General features: G+C 41.9%; 1 long non-coding RNA gene across 1 annotated transcript; it reads right to left on the bottom strand.

Moving 5' to 3' along the window:
- Nucleotides 1-1133: 1133 nt before the first annotated feature.
- On the bottom strand, nucleotides 1134-16978 carry LOC117561289. Its single transcript, XR_004571330.1, has 3 exons — nucleotides 16659-16978; nucleotides 2409-2483; nucleotides 1134-2312 (listed from the first exon to the last, which is right to left on the bottom strand). It is a non-coding gene; the product is annotated as an uncharacterized LOC117561289 (long non-coding RNA).
- Between the last annotated feature and the right edge of the window lie 1251 nt (nucleotides 16979-18229).

Consider the following 18229-nt stretch of genomic DNA (forward strand, 5'->3'; position numbering starts at 1 on the left):
TCATGGATGCCATGCGTGGTTAAAAATGACTGCAGCTGGGCGTAGACTACTAGCTCCAGGGCTTTAGATAAAAAGGGTAGCTGGGAGATGGGCCTGAAATTTGCGAGAATGGAGGGATCGAGATTTTTCTTTTTAAGTAGTGGCTTAACCACGGCATGTTTGAAGGCAGCTGGGACACATCCTGAGCTAAGAGAGGTGTTTACAAGCAATAAAACACTTGCTCCAACTGATTCAAAAACATCTCTAAGGAAGCGAGAGGGAATGCTGTCTAAGGTGCAGTTTGTCGGCCGCAGGTGCTTGACTACATCCGAGAGAGAAGAGAGGGATACAGGCTCAAAGTGGTCGAGGACAGCAGGGCACAGAAAGGGAGCAGGATCTGGGGTAGCACTAGTATAGGCTAGCCTACGAGCAGATACTTTTTCGATAAAAAATGTAAGAAATGTATCGCAGAGAGTAGTTGATGGCACAATTGGAGAAGCATCACAAGGATTAATGATTGAATTGAGGACATTAAAAAGAACTTGAGGTTTATGGCTGTTTTTGGAGATTAACAGAGAAATATACTCTGTTTTGGCTGCTTTGACTGCCGTCTGATAATCGGAAAGGCAAGCACGAATAATTTCTAAGGAGACATGAAGTTTATCCTTTTTCCATTTTCTCTCTGCACGCCTGCAACGCGTCTAAAAGCACAAGTACAATCATTGAGCCACGGCTCTGAGAGAACTTTGTTGCGTAAAAGGAGCAACGGAATCCAGTATTAGTGTGCATGTCGAATTAAACAAAGAGATAAGCTCATCCGCACTAAAAGCACAGTTCACCTCTAATTTACAAATCGGATAAGTATTAAAAGTATCTGAAAACTGTGAGGCAGTCAAGGGGTTAATTGAACGCAGACATAAGACATATACAACTGCAACGAAAGTAACAAACACAATGATTGATATATTTTTCAATTTCAAAGAACACAAATTGGGTTACATTAACAAATAACTATAAAACAACAGCCCTGCGCGGGCCGAATATTTGAATATTCGCTGCTGAAGCAGCGTTCAGTTATTATGCTCCAAATATCTGGAACAAACTCCCAGAAACCTGCAGGTCCGCTGCAACTCTGACTACTTTTAAATCCAGGCTGAAGACTTTACTTTTTGTCGCTGCTTTTAATTGAACTATTCATATCTTAGACTGCACTGTAACTTTGATCCATGTACTTTTTCTTTTAATGTTTAATTGAACTATTCATATCTTAGACTGCACTGTAACTTTTATCCATGTATTTTTTCTTTTAATGTTTATTTTATTAGCTTTTCTTTTTAATGACTGTGACGAAGGTAACTTCGTCACTGTGGACGGATGGCTTCGGGCCTTGCATGTGTGCACATTTGTATACAATTTATACTATTGATTGATGTAGTGTTTATTGTATTTTATTTTGAAATGTGTTCCCTTTTCCCCATGTCTGTTGCCGTTGATTGTGTGCACCTGGTGTCCTGTGTTGTCTCCTCCCCCCTCACCTGTGTCCTGTTGGGTTGATTGGGTTGGGCATTTAGGCTCTGGGGTTTTGCTGTTTGGGAGTGTTTTTGAGATCCTTGTGGCTGTAGGATGGGTGCAAGGTGAACAGCAGGATTGAGGCTGTGAACTTTGGGCCCAGGATTTTAATAAATGCCCACGTCGGGTTATATTTTTGGACGTTCTGCCTCTGCCTCCTTGCTTGGTCTGGGCAGCTCAACGGTCAGCTTCACAATGACTGATTTTAAATGCCATTTTCTTAATGTCTTTCAGTAAAGCACTTTGAATTGCCTTGTGTTGAAAAGTGCTATATAAATAAACTTGCCTTGCCTTGCTGATTACTACCGAATATCCGGAGCCCGAAAAATTCAAACCAGAATAGTTTTCCTTTGTTAATCTACGTGAAGTTTTTTCAGTATTCTGCGGAAAGACTATATCTGTTTCTTTTATTGGTCCTCTTGTTACTAGTGCACACTTTTCACTATCATTTAGGACATTTGGCCATTGTGCAGGGTCGTCTGATGTGATCAAACCTTTTGTAGTCGTGGTAGTGCTGCTGGAGGTAGGGGTTGACGTGTCATCTTCATGATGAGAAGATGTTGCTGCCCCACTGGAGGCAGATGTTGACGCCTCACTGGAGGCAGATGTTGCTGCCTCACTGGAGGCAGATGTTGACGCCCCACTCAAGGTAGATATTGACGCCTCACTGGAGGCAGATGTTGACATCCCACGGGAGGCAGATGTTGATGCCCCACTCAAGGTAGATATTGACGCCCCACTGGAGGTAGATGTTGACTGAACTGCTATGACCAAAAAAGAAACAGGGAATATCATGTTACAAGGAATCTTTGGAGTGTAATGCACAGTATAATCAATTAAAAGTGGAATACTTAACTTACCATCATCAGCATTTGGAGGGGGCACCTTATCCTTTTCCGTTGCTGCTGCTGGTGCCAGAAACTTAAGACAGGATCCTGAGGATAGATAATAAAGTGAAACTTATAACAGTAACATGTAAACAATTCAAAATGCTTTCACTTTATATAATTCAAATTCCTCATATTGAGCTTTCGAATGTTGTTCTTGGGGATAGCTTCCACAATTGTTTACTATTTGCATTTCATTTAAAAGGGACAATGTAAGGGAAAATGGTTCCAATACAGAGGATTGTGCTGGAGCCTGCACTATGGTTGAAATATACAGTTTTCAGTATCATCATAAAACAACTAGGAGTACACTACAGAGAAGGAAAATATAATAAAATACACTCAACACATAGCACACTAACTTAACAATAATTTATTTAGAGCAGGGTTGCCAACTCTCACGTATCTGGCATGTGACACACGCTTTCACTCTCAATCTCACGCTCTCACGCTGCCCAAACTATTCTCACGCCAAAAACAAGAATACCGAAGACTAGAAACGGTTTTGAAAACTTTTGACACGTAGTGATCGTCTTCTCAATAGAACATCTTTGATAATGTCTTCTGGCCAATCAGAATCAAGATAACGGTGTGTGTGTGTGTCACGGCCCGTCCACACAGCGGCGTGCGTTGAAGCTTCCAACGCTTCTGCCCATTCACTTTGAATAGGGTGACGTCACTTTTAGCCGAACTGCATTTTGGGAAGCGACGTGGAGCGTTGCTGGCGTTGCTCGCTTCAAAAGTTGAGCAATGTTCAACTTTTGGCGCCTCGGCAGAAGCGTCAGCCAATGAAGTCCCGTTTATGCAAATCTGCCAGTACAAGCGCTAGCCAATCAAACCGCGTGTATGCTGGGAGAGACTACGCAGGTCATTTCCTCATATTTCAAAAAATGGAGGGAAAATTCATTATAGCGTTAGTGAATCAGCCGGTGCTGTATGATCAGTCTCTGTTCATCTACCGGGATACAAACCGGAGGAGCGAGGCATGGAGGGAGGAGGCAGAGACAGTGGGTGAAACTGGTAGGTTTTCGCCTGTTTGGGGATTTTATATCCAGTTTACTTCATTTTAACATTGCTATTGCTTTGTATGTCGGGGGCGGGAGATTCATGTGATTGGTTGATGGTCGTGTTGCTCGCAAAAAATCCCCAAGCTTCAGACACGCCCACCGCCAAGCGTCAACGCACGCTGCTGTGTGGACGCTCCGTAATGGCGCATTTCCACTGCAGGAAAGATAAAAAATTCAAACTACCATAGACGCATTTGTTTGTCTTTTTGCATGTTAGAAACGAGTTGGCGACACTAAGACTGCAAGATAATGTTTGTGTAGCAATAATACATGACCTTTCTCTTTCTCAACTCGCTACTCGGAGGGAAGTCGCTGTCATATGCCTTGTGAACACTCCGATAATGCCTCTCCACGTTACCTTTCTTTGGCAGAGCGACGCTTGCTTTACAATAATGGGGCCCCCACTATTGTAGATTAACTGAATTTGATGAAGGCTTACAGTATGGCTCGAGGTAACAAAGGCATTAATTACCGTTTCTAGGTCTTTAAAAGATAAAAACGACTTGGTATTGGCCAGTAGTCCTATTTTAAAAAAGCAGATCTTGACTACGGTGCTGACCTGCTTATCAAATTTTAAAGCGCTATTGAAGGTCACTCCGAGGTTCATTACAGAGGGGATAATGCTTCTACAGTATTAAGGGATCCCAGAATATCAACCGAATATTTCCTGCTTTTTTACACATATTCTCTCCAGTACAGCGTTAGCTCTGATAGTTAGCGATGCTTGCTAATGTAAACACAGACCATATTACTTCAAAACGTAGGCTACCGGGTCCAAAATCAAATTAGAATAACAAAAGAACACATTCAAAAGAAAAGGAGCCTTTCAAGAATACATGTGTACTGTGTGACACATTGTTATTGTTCTTTTGTATCCGCTAATGTTTATTTCCATGCTTTGATCTGAAAAAAAAAATTCTAAGAATTCCAATTGTCATTTGGATGGTGAAAGCAGGATTGACATTTGCAGGGGTCATGGAAGACATTACTGATAGCAACTTTTTTGATTTCTCCTTTCTGTAATCCCTTTTAGAGAGCTTCTTGTTTACAGCTAACAAACTCATCTTGCTTTCCCCTAGATATAGATTAATGAGGTGACTGCAGGTTGCTCCCAATTCTTCATCTTTAATAGTTCATTATTCTTCTCGTTCTATCTCTTTCAACACTTGTGCCTTCATCTTAGATTTAACCTTTAAACAGGCACTCCTGCTGATGTTGCTTTGCACTGTCACAGCACCTCTTCAGTGCTTTCTCATTGTAAGATGTGCAGTATATAAAAGTGTTTGCATTAGGCATTTTGCGACCTTTACAAGTAATGTAACCCTTCTCTTGCTCTGAGCTTGCCATTCACAAACTGCTGTGCAGTGAGGTTTTTCTTATCATTGTCTCAAGCCTTGTGTAACTTCAGAAAAAAAGGGTTCTAGGAACTTCTAAAATATATCTTGCAGTTGTAGTGAACTTTTTAAAATTCCATTCAGCTTTTAACAGTTAACTGGGGAGTCCTCTGGACACTGTGGAGGTGGTGGGAGACAGGAGAATGGCAGCCAAGCTGTCCTCCCTGCTGGGCAATGTGTCCCACCCCCCCCAGGACACCCTGTCCTCACTGTGCAGCTCCTTCAGCGATAGGCTGCTGCATCCCCGCTGTCTCACGGAGAGATACTGCAGGTCTTTCCATCCTGCAGCGGTTAGACTATACAACCAGCACAGCCCCTAGTTGACCCCCCCCCCCCCACACACACACACACACACACCACACATATATCACCCCTTGCTGCTACATACCAACAAACTATGTGCAATATGTGCAATATATGAATGCCGTTAATAACTGTGTAATATACCTGGCTGCTAAATCCTTAGAACTGTTACAAGGTGTGTATTTTGTCAATTGTGTAACTTGCTGCTGTTAAATACCAACCACCTGTCAATGTGGGGGCGGGGGCTTTTATACGCGAGTAGTGAAAACACTTCCGCGTAGTCTGCTCTCGTGTATCCTCTCTTTCGTCACCTCTGGAAGCCTCCTCCCTCACCCCTCCTCGACTCCTCCGTGTGCATTTCAGCGATTGGGACGTCCTTCAACATGGCGTGTCTTGATCGATTTCCGGGTCAAGTCCCGGAGGAGGGGGAGAGAGGAGTCGAGGAGGGATATTGAGATGAACCTCCAGTGTCTGATGTTCCTGTCTTACCTGACCTCAGTGTCGGCGTCCTGCTGTGCCACGACAAACCTTAAAGAAACTCATCTGCTGTGTGTCTGTTCAGGGCATGATGCCACATCACTCTCCTCACATCTTCAGTCCACAAACACTTTCTCCAGGCATCCTGACCACGGCTACTGGAATTATTATCAGAGTGCTGCTTCAGTTGTTGCTTTTTCATTGCATCAGTGTCTGTATTTTGGGTTCATGTTCATCAGAGTGTGTTCATGGATCAAAGCGTGTGCATGTGTCTGTGAGCACATGTGCATGTGTGTTTTCTTGTTATTTGTTTTGTAAGTGTTTGTGTGATTTTTTGAAGAAAAACATTCATGTTTGATAAAAAGGGATGTTGATAACATGGGGACATCTCTAACATGTTTAAACTCCTTTAACTTTGACAACTTTATCATCTCTGGTGATGCCTTGCTGCCTCTTTTGAGCACTTGCTGTAGTACAGCATATGTGGATGCCGTTTACAGTGACCCAATAAAGGGGGAAAACATGATAATTTAGAGAAAGCGCTGTGTAGTGTCCTCGTGGATTCCCTCCCAGTGCAGAACATGTAAAGCTGTTCCTTAATGGGTTTCCGTAAAAGGAACAAAAACATGATGCAGAGGCCTCTTGGTACACCCTTCCAGATGAGGAAATGTGACGTGTAAGTGGCCATAGGGTGCCTTCCATTGGATACAAATGATAGCAGTGGGACCTTTTAAAACGGATAAAGTAAGATGCAGGGTCTTAAGTGGGCATTCTAGTAGAGAAAACATGATGCAGAGCACTAGTGGGTGACCTTTAAATTAAGAAAGTGGGGTGCAGGACCCTCTCTGATACCTTCTAGTGGAGAACACATGATGCAGTGCACTATTAGGTGCCCCTGAAGGAAGAAAAAAGTAATGAGTCTTCTCTGCAAAGTTTCCAGTGGAGAACATGTGATGGCCTTCCCGGTTAGAAAACAGAATTCAGTGTGACATACAGTAGGCTGCCCCACCTGCTAGAAAATGTTCAGCACACTGAGAAAATGCAGTTGGCCCACAACATTCAAATACTGCCATTTTTATATTTGTTGTCATCTTATCAACCTTCACAGACGAAATATACGTTATTTTGGGGTTTTTTCTTTCATTCTGTGTCACTTCAGGGTATAAAATGATATTAGCATTTTAGAAATGTTTGTTTTGGTAATATTGGTAATTGTGAATGATATAGCATTTATGTATGTCAGTTGATTCAATTATTTATATAGTTGTGGAAGAGTCATTCTGTGTCTTCAACAAAAGAGACGATTCAAATGTGTGAGGTTTTGCATTAACTCATGGAAGCAGTCATGTATCATGTACGACAACATTCCCAGATGCCTTAGAAACCTCATTTATTTTTGTGAGAATAAATCTCTGAAACACCTTAAAGGGCCTACAAACACCTTCTCCATCTTCGTTGAATAGTCACACCACTGATGAGAAAAAGGTACTTCAGGAAACTCATTGCCATTTATTTGATTCCATCCCCAACCTGACGCCCACCACTGATGCCACTATAACCATTTCAACAAGATTCTGTCTGTGGATAAGCCAGGTTGTGCCCTGAAATATAATCACTAAGATGTACAGCAATCACAGCATTATTACCTGAGAAAGAAAGTGAGAAGAAGGTACTGTAGGAAAGGAGAAGAAAAAGCATCGAGAGTCTGTTAAGGGAATAGGGAAAAGGCATACATAAAATGATAAGTTTACGTGACAGCTTGAGAAGTGCAAGATTCAGAAGTAGCATCTACCAGATAGGACATTCCCTAGTTCTACAGTGCAAGGAATTTCATTCTAGATATTTCAGTTCAGGTCTATTCTTCTGATGAAAAATACATAATCACAAACAGTAAAGGAAGAATCTGCAATTGTGCATGTGGCTGTCAAATCAGGTGGAGAGCATATTTTGTAAAACTTCCATTATCTTTTTTTTCAAAACGCTGCATTGAAACTTATCGTACTATTATAGTTTGCAAAAGTTCTTCCGAAATGTACTCATTTATTTTCATAACATTTCATGATTAACAGAAAGCTTTTCTTGTTGCTCAAGTATTATCGCTTAATGCAATCGTCAAAACTCTGAGGTCAGTGAGCAGTGCTTTTAGGACTGAGTGCACATGTGGAAAAGCCTTGGGTGCCCCTAAAATGAAGAAACATATTATGCAGGACCCTCTTGAGGTCATTCTAGCTACGAAAACATGATGCAAGGTTGTGTCTTAAAGTTTCCAGTGGATAATAATATGATGAAATGTCCTCCAAGGTGCCCCTCCAGTTGAGAACAAATGAATCAGTGCCATATAGGCTGTTAGAAAATGTTCAGTTTGTGTTGCCTCAACACAGTCAGCTGATGCCTTTTGAATATATGTTTTCATATTGTTTTAGCCTATTCAAAGGGTTGCTCTCTCCTCTGTTGTCATAGTCAGGATGTTATCTCTTCCAATATAGCCAGGGTAGTTCAGGGTGGTTTATGTTTCACAGTATCATTTCATGAAAGTTGCAATCGATAACATTTTACTCAAATGTATCATGATGAAGAGAATGTAAGTTCCACAATGTATTGGCTGCAGAATAACATCACGGAAACTGTCAAGAGACAGCACTTGACTTCCCCGGAGAGTCTTTAAGTTTTCCTACAGAGAAATGTGAAGAGCTGTTGTCAATCGAGGGCATCAACCCCATGACACCATAACACTGTATACATGGCAGCAAGTGCCTACAGACCAATATGAAGTGCACTTATTTCAGAGTAACAGCTTATGCGTCTTATTTAAGTGATTTGTATGAGATATGCCGGGGAAAGGTTAGAGGATAAACAAGGTAGTTACACAAGCAACCCGACCAAAACACCATTTGCATTTTCTTCTCATGTTTTCTAAATATAACTTTTACAGCTTTTAATTACATTGCGTTAAAACAAGATTTCCCCACATTTCTTTCTTTCCCTTTTTCAACAAACTCTTCTTTTCAGTCTGAGACTCGGAGAAGGTTTTTTTCTGGTGTAACAGCACAATTCACTTTGTAAAACACATGCATAAACATAGACACACATGCAGACACCCACACATATATTCACACACTGTACGATGCAGACTGTTATTACAAGCTGTTACCGTGACGGACTTACGACCTGTCAGACTGCCGTTTGTTGCAATACCTCAAGCATTGCACAGAGATAGTCAGAGAAGTCTCACGCGCACACAGTCAGTGAGACACAGCTGGGGCAGGACAGTTAGGATTTAAACGGTTGGCTCTTGAAAGCCCCGATTCATTTCCTGTGAAGTGTACTTGTCACGCAGTAACATGTAAGACACAGTAATTGTCACTCTGTACTCCTCTTCCTAACACTTCCCGGTTCCAACTATATTATCATCGTCGCTCAATCTTTCCCTGCACTTCCCCTTCCCCTGCCCCTAAGCACACGGAAGAAGACAACAATCAGAACTCATCAAATCACCCTCAGCCCCTAATTAGCTGTATAATTGTGGCTAATTAATAAATTGATTAAAGTGCCTGGGAAGAAACCAAACATACCCCACCCTTCGTTTCCCAGAGGGCTAACAGCAGAGAAGCCTCCTCCTCCTCCTCCTCCTCCTCCTCCCAACACAAACAAACGCCTCTCCCCATGACTTCAGAGAAAGAAATTAGATAAGTCAGTGGCCGTCCTACGAGGCAGCAGCAAGCTAATTCTCTCTCGCAAACAAACTGTCAAAACACAAGTTGCATACGACGACCGGAGGGTTCTGAGATCATCATCAGAGAAGTGCTTTTTTAGCTCGCGCAGTGTCTGGGTGTTGAGAAAAGAGCCCTTCAAAGGGTATCCTTCAAAGGGGGTTTAATTATTACATGGAGATTCCAAGTCTCTGTTGTCATCTATCCCTCCCTCGCTCTTTCTCTTAATATATATTTTCACTGTCTCTTACTCAGCAACAACCTGCCAAATAGATCAAATCTGGTGAAAAAGCAATAACCCTCAAAATTAGTTTTTAATGATATCATCACACTGTATCGCTTGTCACCAGCCACCGGCTCATCCACCACACTTGCCAGATTCACTAACAAGGAAGAAGAAGTATAGTGACACTTTAAAATATCTCACACACACACACACACACACACACATATTCATTAATGAATAATAATAAACATTTCAGGATTCATTGAGTTTACCTATTTCTAGAAAGTTCAAAGTCTTTGCAAGACAGGTTTATTAATTAGTCAACTCATGAGTAACAATAAGACTGTCACGGTGTGTGAAGCAGGTAGGACCCAAATGCAGATTAAAGTGCAAATTCCTTTATTTCAAGGCTAGGTGATAACACAGACAGAACAGAACACTCACCGACGAACTAGTCATGACAAAAGACGAACCGACAAAGACAGACAGAAAAACCAGAACTTAAATACACACAAGACTAATCACACAAACAAGACACAGGTGAGGAGGGAGGAGAAAACACAGGGACACCAGGTGAACACAATCGGGTAAATTAGACACACCAGGGAAACTAACGACCGGGAACCACAGACAAATCCAAACAAGACACAACGCAGACAGAAACAGGCAAGACAGGAGGTGAAGACCTTTCAAAATAAAACATGAAACAAGACAAGACAAAACACCATAAAGACAGATCGGGACAAAGACATTTGCAGTCAACATGTCGAAGTGTCCTTGGGCAAGATACTTAACCCCCAAATTGCTTCCGCAGGTGTCTACGCTTTTGAAGTGGATTTAAGTGGCTTTGGATAAAAAAATGTCAGCCACATGACATGTGGTATAATGTAATGTAATGTCACCCATGACCTGTTTGGTATTTTAATTAATTGCAGATACCACAAACAAGCAAGACCATTGCCAAGAATAGCAGCCATACCAGTGGAATAATGGTGTGATTTAGTATAAGATGATAATTTGATTCATTATCATATGTATCGTTATTTCTTTATGTCATAAAGCAGGAACAAGGACCCTGGCTTGCAATGCAGATTTCACATTTTTAACATGACAGATATAACATTTTAATCACATTTTCAGTACTTCTATTATTCTCCTTTTCTCTTTTGCAACTTGTATAGAGAACATTGTTCCTTCCTGGCTTGCTAGTGTCCCTGCTCTTTTCCTCGTCTACTCAACTCTTACAAAACATTTCCCAACTCTCAGCGACCCTGCTCTCACTCTTTCCCAGCTTCCTCCTCTGGTTTCCCTGGAGACGCTTCCTTAACAACCCCCCTGGGCCCTAATAACTAAGACAGCTGCAGACAGTGCGGGGACAGTTGCCTCACACCTACAGCGAGATGCTGAGCAAAAATAGTTATTCCAACTAAGCCAAATCTGGTTTAGGCCTTAACAAACACACGCACGCACACGTTATAGCCTGTTAGGAGCTAAATAAAGTGTTGTGTCTTTAGTAACCGCAGCCACAGGAAGTCCTGGGTAAAACATGGGGCCTTATTTACATATTATTCTACTTTGCATAACACCGTTGCCATTTGTTGTTGTTGTGTTGTTTTTGCAAATTAGTATGAATCTGTCTCTAACTCCTTCTCTCTCACAAAAATGCTCTGTAAATATACTTTTTTGATTTTGATTGCAGGACTTGGTTTCGCAACGGTTTATTTCTACACTGCTGTATTCATAATAAGAGATCTGAGTACTCATCACCAATTTCGAACAGGTCCAAAGTATATAGGTTGAAACGTATTTTACACCTGTAAGTCTGAACTAATAGACCGATTGGTTTGTAAACCTAAAGTATAATTGGTTGTTATCTGATTTGTTGGCTGTGTGTGTATGTGTGTGTGTGTGTGTGTGTGTGTGTGTGTGTGTGTGTGTGTGTGTGTGTGTGTGTGTGTGTGTGTGTGTGCTACTTTGTTAAGTGCTCTCAAACTAACATCCTCACCATGGTACTGTAGCTGTCACTCATATACATTACTATCGTTCCAGAAAAGATGTGCAAAAGAAAATCAGGTGTGGAGAAAATCTGACATTTCATTATACTCTTATGAAAAAGGAATTTGAACCCAGTCATATATTTTTAGCCGCATTCTGAACATAGGACTGGCCATGCTGCCATCTCACTGAGTTTGCTTGAACGACAGAAGCTATGAATGCTATAAACTGACAAGAAACACAATAAAATGAAACATATAAACAAGAGAAACAAAAATAACCCACCAGGATGCCATCTCAATCCTATTCTGCATTAATGATCATCCACCCACACAAACATACACACAAATATATACACAGGCCAAGAACATCCTGCTGAAACTGAGCTATAGATATCAATAAAACACTAAAAAACCCACACATTGTACATATGATAATCTTGACACAGGCCCACAAATACACAAAGATAATGCATATACTCAGAAACATGTACAAACCAAGCGGCAAACTCTGGGGAACAGCCGGGAAGCCAATACGGAAGTGCCACACACTGCAGTTCATACATGGGCCGCTAGGGACTGGCTGCAGAAAGGAGCAATTTCCATAGACCCCCATGTTAAAATGCCCAACTTTACAGCAGAAAAAAACATGTTTCTACCCATGGATCTAATAAATATTAATATCGATATAGTTAGATTCCACCTTCATGATTATGAATCTGTGAGTGAATTGTTTTCTAACACGACCCTTTTATTTATATTAGGTCTTAAAGTTTTTGCATAAATTAGGGCGTGGTCACGTTGATGGACACGTACATGCCTCACTGTCAGCTAACAGCAACTTGTCCACTCTGCTAGGCTACAACGATAGGGGCTACATGTACTGAATACATATTTACTGTGAATGTGTGCAAAAATGTATGGCATATAGCTGTCTAACAGAAGTTAAATTCATTTCTCAATTATTCTGACAATGTACTTAACCCCAAATAAAAGAACCCAATAAAAAGAGTTGTTAAATAATAGTGAAGTCACGTTGTAATAACAATAACTAATCTCTTTCGAGTTTTCCTTTTGAGCTTTGCCAAAAGCAACTGTGTCAATGTTGTCCTACTTCGGTTGCCGTCCGGCGTTGTCCAATATGGCGGACCATCTCGCACATGCGCACTGCAGATCGGGTAGTGACACCCGTTCGCAGGTGTTTGTGTGCTTGGTAGCTTAGCTTGTTACTTATTAGCCAGCTAAGGACGTAACCCTTTATGCATACATATACATTTTAGTTTATGATTCAGCCTTGGGTAAGACTTTTATAGTCTATGGCTATGACGCCCATAATGCTAAACGGGAGCAAATGTTAATAGGGGACCCAATTATCCCAGTGGTGGCCGCCGGAGCTAACGGAGCCGCAGGGGGCTAGCTCCAGCTGGCGTCCCGGAGCTAGCCCACTGCGGCTCCGTTAGGTCCGGGCGGTGGAGTCCGTCTTTTCTCAACGTGTGAATGACAAGCATTAAGAATAATAAAATATAGCTAATTCTCTTGCAGATTGTCTCATTTGATTATGAATGTAACGTTTATATAGGGGAACTACACTGTTAGCAGTAACTTGGTATGCATGTATTTCATGTTAGCTTAGCACGGCAACTCTGCAGAATCCTATGGGTGACGTCACGGACACTACGTCCATTTATATATACAGTCTATGGTACAAACCCACACAAGCATACACATGCAGACTCATTACAGAGTGAATACTGCCTCATCTTCTGACTTTATATCTTTCTCATTAGTTCAAATATCTGTTCAGTGAACAGAATGGTAATGGTAGATGGAGCAAGGAGTTGAATGTCAGATGAGAACAAAGCAAGAAAGTAAAGGGTGAATGGACCTCGTGAGGGAAGAGGAGAGTGAGCAAATAGACCCTGCTAGTGATCTAACACCTGTTGGAAGCTATATTTCTGGATAAGGATGGATGAAAAGGGCCTGTTCAATTGCAAAACATAGCCTATTAATTTCCTGTCCTCACAAGATCCATAGTCAATGTAGAAATGTGGTGTTTATTTTTATATCGCACATATCTTTCATAGTGATTCTGAGCTGATTAAAATGTCAATATGGCAAGGTAGTGTTTGGATACTTTATTTTAATTGTCCTTCCTTTTAGTGTATTCGTAACATCTAATTCCTAACTTCAAGCATTGGTGTGAAGTCTCACTAACCCCTGGAAGCAAATGGCCCTGATCAGTGGCGGCTGGTCCAGCGGGGACTCTACCAAAATGTAAGCAAACTTATACTTTTCAAAAACTCAAAACATATGTCATATTACAACGCAGGACTAGCTCAAAGGCACACAGCACTTGATACAGTCTATTATTTTAGTGCCTGTTTTTGTCAACCTCCTAATTAGTGTGAATGCTGTTGCACAGCATTCACAGTATTGAGTACAGGGCCGCCCCTCCCTAGAGGCCAATCACGCGGGCTGCATGGGGCCCCGCCTTGCAGGGGGCCCCGCCCAGAGGGCCCCGCCCAGAGGGCCCCGCCCAGAGGGCCTCAGCTGCTGTGCGCAGTTCTCCGCGCACCCCCCGCTGACACGCGAGAGTGAGAGGTGACAAGGGGAGCACGTCTGTAACCCGACACCGCAATGAATCGACATCTGACCAATCACGGCTTTGATACGGCCACTAGTGCAGGTGAAGAGATGTCGGTGAAAAGACAGTTTCAGTCCGGCGCAAGCAAGAGGGACAAAAAACAAAACATGAAGAAACTAGAGCATCACTCGAAGGTGGGTTATTGTAAGAGTCAAATGTACAACTTGCGAATGTTGTATAAAGGCCCTGACACACCAAGCAGTCACCAGAGGACTCGCCGACGCCGACGTCAACGTCGGCTGTTGCGTCGCGGTGTTCTCCTGCGTCTTGGCTATGTGTCGCACGGGAACACACCGCAAAGACTTCAGTGCGTGAGTGGCAATAACTCTCCTTACCAGCAGGCGGCGGTAGTGTGTATTCGTCATTAAAAATAGGCAACAACCGGAAGACAGAGAAGAAGAACAGACTGCGTGATATAAACAACAACAAATAGCGTGTGCAAACTGCAGCCTGGTTATGATCCACTGCTGTCTGCCCGTCGTTGGTGCTCCACAACTACCCGAAGGGGCAAGTCTCCTGTACCGGGTGTACTGGGTTCGCAGAGAATCCCACTTCTTCCTCAGCTCTTTCTCTGAAGCACACAAATAAACGATGTAAGCATTGTGGCTAGTTAGCATGTCCAATTCATATCTATATGCAGTGCCAAACTGCACAGCTAGCAACAGCTAGCAACAAGATAACAACAAAACACAAGGTTGAAATAACAAATTACATTTCACGTTAACGTCACTGTACGCTGGCAAACAATAAAAAGCCAACAATATCTGCTAAAGAGCTCAATTGATGAAAAAGATAATCTTACCCGAGAAACCAAATTGCGTTTCAATCTCTCGCCAGAGTCCGGTTTTCACTACTCGGTTCGAGTACCTTTTCTCAGTGATATCGTACAGAGCTGGCCTCTCCTGGATCAATGTGATGAGCAGGTCTTCGTTTGCGTCATTCCAGATCGCCATGATGAGATGAAAATGAATATCAGTCTGTGTGTGCCTTCTTAAATCATTTGTTTACGTCCCTCACTTCCATTTCGCTTCTCATGCACTGATTCGTTAGCTGAACAGCCAATCAGAGTGATTGTTTGGTCCGACTGCCAGACCCGATGCATGGCCGATTCAACATGTTGAATCGGCCATGCATCGGGACAGGCAGTCCAAATAAGGCGTGTCACGGTCGACGGTGCGGGACACACCAAATTGAGTTTGGGCGACAGGACACGCTTCGTCTCCCGACTTACGAAAACAGCCGAAATCGGCCTGGTGTGTCAGGGCCTTAAGTCAAATTGCCAATTCCCATATTAAAACATCTGCTGCAATTCACGACATGAAGAAGGCAGGCTCTGCATAGCATATAGGCTAATGGAGATGCAGTTATTTCCAGCATTCTTTATTTACCATTCATTCAAGTATGTTATGCCTTTTATCTGCTAATGTACAGGAGGAAGATAAACTGTCTGTCTAGTTGGCTTTAATAACAGTTAAAGTTTACAGCCTAAAAAACCTGGAGCATTTTTTCCCCTTTTATTAATTTGTATGTCAATTTGCACATTTCCTGGTGATGCTCAGCCTCTCCCCTTAACTCCTAACAGTCATCATCATGTCAACCACAACACAGAGAAATACTGATAGAAATGTGTGTGTAGTTGTTGATACATTGCTGACAGAGGGAACTACATTTGAATACAGATTTAAGAAATATCAGTTTTTGAGCATGTAATAAGCATGTTTTGTCTTGACTATATTACAACTATATTATAATAAAATAATATAGTATTTATATTATTGAATTGATTATGATTATTATTAGTAGAAGTAGTTTATTTGCATTAATTATATTTTAATCTTTTTGAGGCTAGTATTTGGCAGGAAATGCAGACGTATTCACCTGTAAACGCATACTGAACGACATACATGCACATTTACCTCACTGTATAAACAAGTAACTGTGTTGATAATAATAATAAACAGGAATTATATTTGCAAAGTAGCCTACTTTGTTTCCAAACATTTTTTTTTCACTCCTGTCGGTTGGGGGGGGGGGGGGGCCTCATCTCACAATGTCGCTTGGGGCCCCAAGTTGGCCTGGGGCGGCCCTGATTGAATATGTAAGTCGCTTTGGATAAAAGCGTCTAACAAGTAACATCTAATGTAATGTAATTTACAGAGACCATTCAACTAATAAAATATTCAGCTTTTTCTGCATTTTCAGCTAAATTCAGCAACAAATGTATACATTTACAGCATTCACACGCATTTTCAGCAGGAAATGCATGTTCTAGTTATGCTTACTGATAGCCTTCATTGGACAGCTGTGTTTACTTTCCTAAACATGGCTAGTCGCATAGCATTATCCATGTGGACTCTAGTTTCTTCATGCTTTTTAGTTTGTTCTGATATGTGCTTTAAGTCACTCACATCTGTCTGGATCCATGCTGGGTCTGGTCCATAGACTGGTCTGATCCTGACGTTTGGAAAGGGAGGCAGGGGATGCAAAATATAGCACTGGTGTTGCTACAGGTAGTAGTTAGCCTTCTTGCTAAACCATGGGTCCTTGAAAAAGAGCACGTATACTGCCTTCCTCTGTCCTTAACTCCTGCCTATGTCAGGCTGATCAGGTCCGAGCTCTTTTACTCTCAGCTTTCCCTCCAGTATCCTCCTCTCAAAGGGTGTTTCTTTATGTGATTAAACATAATTTTCCTTCTCCATATTCGCTATCTAGTTTTGTTTACACTCTGTCTCCATCTATCTCTCTCTCATTCAAACGTCAATCACTCATTCTGGCGCTCCTGCTGCCCCCTAGTTGTTGGCGGTGTCAACAGCTGCTTTGGGCGCAGTTTGGTGCACCCGAGCTGCTCCTATCACTTGCATTGAAGAGTGGTGCACCACTTATAACGAGAGTCAATAGAGTAGAGCAGAGCCATATAATAGAAGAGTTATGACATCTCCGTTCACTCCAATGGACCACTTTTTTACAGCAATGGCAAATCGTGGAGCCTCTCAATCGTTCCCCGGAAGTTAGCGCCAAGGCTAGCAGAGCTGTGGAGTTGCAGCATAATAGACCGTTCGTGACGGACTTTTAAAGGTAAGAAGAAGTTTAAAGATTTATATTGCGGATATTATCAGTACATCTGATTCAATTGAACATGTGTATTAAAGGATGTCAGTGGATTATCCCTAAATTAGTAGATTTAGGGAACGTTTACAGATAACAGATCAAGCTAGGATACCGAAGCAAGTTAGCAACACACGTTGAACAGCCTTTTAATTGTAAATTCCGTTCTCTTAATGTCTATTTGGTCCAACGTTGTTGAATTAGAGAAGAGGGGCCTCTAAACGGGATTGTATGCGGGGGTGGAGGGAGTTAAATATTAGATAAATATAACTTTGGTGCGTGTAAGAGTGAGTGTTTTTAGCAGAGCCATATTGTGTCCTTGTGATTATGTTGATTATTACCTGTGTGTATAATGTTGAAGCTCAGCTGATTTTGGATTGATGGCAAAGGGAGAGGGACTTAAGTGAGAGTGAACACACAAGGTAAGTTTAATACTACTGTTTTATATAAGTAAGCATACTAAACATGTATTATATCACTGTATTATATAAGTAATCTTGTTAGTAACCTACTGTATGGCAGGTGGAGGGGCAGTGATGTTACAGGTGGAGGAGCAAAACTGCAAGACTGCAAACTCACAAGACAGAGAAATCAAAGTTTGTTCTCCAGAGATGAGGTTGATTTCACTTCAATTTTTTCATATTTTCTAAAGATGTGGAAATGGCACAAAAAAAAACTTGAGAGCTGTAACCAAGACAACTGTAACAACATGAGTAGACAGCCACCAAGGTTTTAAGTCCCTCTCTTACTCCATTTTGCCAACCCAAACTTCCAGGTACATGACGGGACACCTTGCTTGTTTTTGTTGTTTGCGCTCCTCTGGCAGGTGGAGGGCAGTGATCCCTTCCCTTCTTCCCTCAATCTTTGAGATTAA

The sequence above is a fragment of the Gymnodraco acuticeps genome, unplaced genomic scaffold (genome assembly GCF_902827175.1).
Source record: "Gymnodraco acuticeps unplaced genomic scaffold, fGymAcu1.1, whole genome shotgun sequence".
NCBI classification, from domain to species: Eukaryota; Metazoa; Chordata; class Actinopteri; order Perciformes; family Bathydraconidae; genus Gymnodraco; species Gymnodraco acuticeps.